Below are 2,913 nucleotides of genomic sequence, written 5' to 3'. Positions count from 1 at the left end.
GTCACGGGGCTGTGGGGGCGGCCCTGGGGGGGTGGGAGCTCCTCGCCCCGGCCCGCCCGGCTCGGGGTGCAGCCGTGGCAGTCACTGGAGCCAGGGGTGCCATTCATCTGGCAGAGGTGGGGGCGGCTCTGGGAGCAGGGGATGAATCACAGCTCCATTGACTTCACTCCCGGCTCTCCATTGAGTCTAAAAGGAGCCCGGAGCCGTCGCTGGGGGTGCTCGTGTTCTCCTCGCCCACGGTTAACTCGCTGCCTCCCGGGGCCCCTCCGGCGGGGAGGGGATGGATCCAGGGCCTGGGCAGCATTCCTGGGGGTGTATCCCCAGTCAGGCCCTCAGCCTGGCTCACCAGAGGGTGACACAGCTCTGAGACGGTGTTGGAGGCCTCTCCTGCCTCCAGCTTGCCCAGGCTCCTTCTGCACCTCCCGTTTTCGTTTCCATAGTTTTCCCTGCAGCACTTTTCCTTCCTTCCCTGCTGTTTTCCAGACCGTTTCTCCAGTGGCAGCACCACGTGAATCCAAACCTGCTCTTCCAACGTGCTGCTGCCCTCTCTGTTGGGACCTTCTGCACACTGAAGTTCTCTCTCTGTTCCCTCCTAACGCTCGGTGAGCACGTTGAGCTCATCCCAAGGCAGACCCCGCTGAAATCCCGCTTGATCCATCCTTGCAGTTCAGCAGTGAAAAATGTGCCAATGCAGCTCTTTCCTCACCTTGCAGAGGTTTCTATCCCCTTGGTTTTTTATGGGAATGCCTTGTGAGAGCGTTGGGAATGCTCTGCTGCCATCAGGCTCCGTGTGGCAGCTCTGCCTTTCCCATGTTCGGGTGACCCGTTATTGTCCCCCAGAAATTGGGTTCCTTTGGCACATCCCATTCCCTCCGATCCACTCCACCTCCTGTTTGTCACCTGGATGGTTTATTAAACCTCTCTGCTGTTTGTTAGAGGATTTGCCAGGGAATTAAAGATGAGTTGCTTCGTTTTAGGCTTCCTCTGATCTTTCTGCTGCCTGTTCATAGAGATGAGCATCATCCTTTGTGCGGCTCTCCGGGAATGCCGAGCGTGCCAGGTGAGCTCTGAGACAGCCATGGCACGAGTCAGGCACTTTCTGCCACCTCAGTGAGTTTCCCCAGGCCCAGAGAGTTGAAACAAACTCTAAATTCTTCCAACTGCTGGGGTTTTTTTTACTGGAAAGTCAGAGCTTGGCTTTGCCGTTCTGGTGCCACCAGGAGTTGACTGGAGCTGGTTTGTACAGACCTAACCATGATGTATTTGAGGTGTTCACTTGATAGGTCATGGAATTATAAAATGATTTGGGTTGGAAGGGGCCTTAAAGATCGTCTAGTCCTGCCCCCCATGGGCAGGGAACCTTCCACTAGACCAGGTTGCTCCAAGCTCTGTCCTAGATCATAGAAACCTGGAATTCTTTGGATTGGAAGGGACCTTAAAGCCCCTTCCATGGGCAGGGACACCTTCCACCAGCCCAGGCTGCTCCAATCCCCATCCAACCTGGTCTTGGACACTTCCAGGGATCCAGGGGCAGCCACAACTGCTTGGATTCAGGAATTACAGTGTGAGGTTGTCCCGCTCTCCTTACTTGGACACGAGGGTTGTGTCACTGGAATGACCTTTCCCAGGCATGGGAATCTGCTTCCAGAGGGCTGCCCTACACCTGGAAAGGAGGATTTTGTTGGAGGGGGAAGAGTTTCACACCTATTGAGGAGCAGCTGCATAACCAACTCTGCTTTTGGGGCAGGAGATGTGGGAGGTGACACGAATGGGGGGCTCCCTGACACCCTTAAAGTGCTTCCCAGTTCTGTTGGAGTTTCTCCATGTCTGGGTACTTCGTTGCATGAAGTCCCTGGGTTTTCAGATTCCCTGTTTTCCGTGGATAATGTGGGAGCACATCCCTAATTACAGCACGAAGTGAAGTATCAGGGAATTGCAGGGAATTCAGGCTCTGTGTCGCTTTACATTCCATGGATGACGTTTGTATGTCCTGGTATGTAATCCCCGTGTGCATCAGCTTTTGGGATGCCCTTCCCCGGCTCTGGAAAACGCAGGAATATTTCTATATTCCTTGTAGGAGCCGGGTGCTGTCGTGGCGTTGCCGGCAGAACTGGTGGGATTGGGATGCCTGGAAATGCTGCAGGTGGGCGGACGCAGAGGAGGGTCCTGTCCCGGTGCCCGTCGGTCACGGGGAGCACACACGGGACCGTGGTGATCCCTGGCCGTCCCCACCCCTGTGCCAGCCCTCCGGGTCCCCGCGGGTGGCACGGGTGTCCCTGGCAGGTGATCCCTTCCCTCCGGAGGGGCAGGAGGAGCGGGGAGGGGGAGGCGTGTGCCGGCCCCGGTACCGCAGTGTGGTTCCCGCTGCTCCGTGCCAGCTCCTGGATCCACATCCCCTCCCTCTGCCCCCTCGCTCTGCCCGTGCCGTGGCAGGGAGGCTCTGGGGGGGGGGATTCGTTCCCGCTGCCACGCTCCGGGCAGATCCTTCGCCGCCGGTCCTGGCCCTGCCGGGGATCCTCCCCATCCCCATCCCCATCCCTCCCATCGCTCTCCAGCACAGTGGGAAGGGGATGCAGCAGCCCCTTCACCCGGGGACGAGCGGGGGGCTTCGCTTCTCCATCTCTTGATCGCTCCCCTCCTCTCCCACCGCTCCCCATCCCTCCCATCGCTCCCCATCACGTTGGGAAGGGGATGCAGCAGCCCCTTCACCCGGGGACGAGCGGGGGGCTTCGCTTCTCCATCTCTTGATCGCTCCCCTCCTCTCCCATCTCTCCCATCGCTCCCTCCTCGCCGCTCCCGCTTTGGCTCCTTGTGCCACCTCCCCCCGTTTTCCCGGCGCTGCCGAGAGCCGGACCCGGGTCCCTGATTAATTCGGCTCTGATGTCAGACATGCGGCTCTGCTGGGAGGGATTT

General features: G+C 58.8%; 1 protein-coding gene across 1 annotated transcript in view; it reads left to right on the top strand.

Annotated features, from left to right (window-relative positions):
* LOC108644364 (SH3 and multiple ankyrin repeat domains protein 3) overlaps window positions 1-2,913 on the top strand; it is a gene marked incomplete at its 3' end in the record, with an annotated part of 71,650 nt that overhangs the window by 31,430 nt on the left and 37,307 nt on the right. The gene's annotated exons all lie outside the window — the stretch shown is intronic.

The sequence above is a fragment of the Manacus vitellinus genome, unplaced genomic scaffold, assembly GCF_001715985.3.
Source record: "Manacus vitellinus isolate BGI_N305 unplaced genomic scaffold, ASM171598v3 scaffold_110_pilon, whole genome shotgun sequence".
Taxonomy (NCBI): Eukaryota; Metazoa; Chordata; class Aves; order Passeriformes; family Pipridae; genus Manacus; species Manacus vitellinus.
The sequence above is the reverse complement of the archived record's forward strand: the minus strand, read 5'-3'. Positions and strand labels throughout refer to the sequence as shown.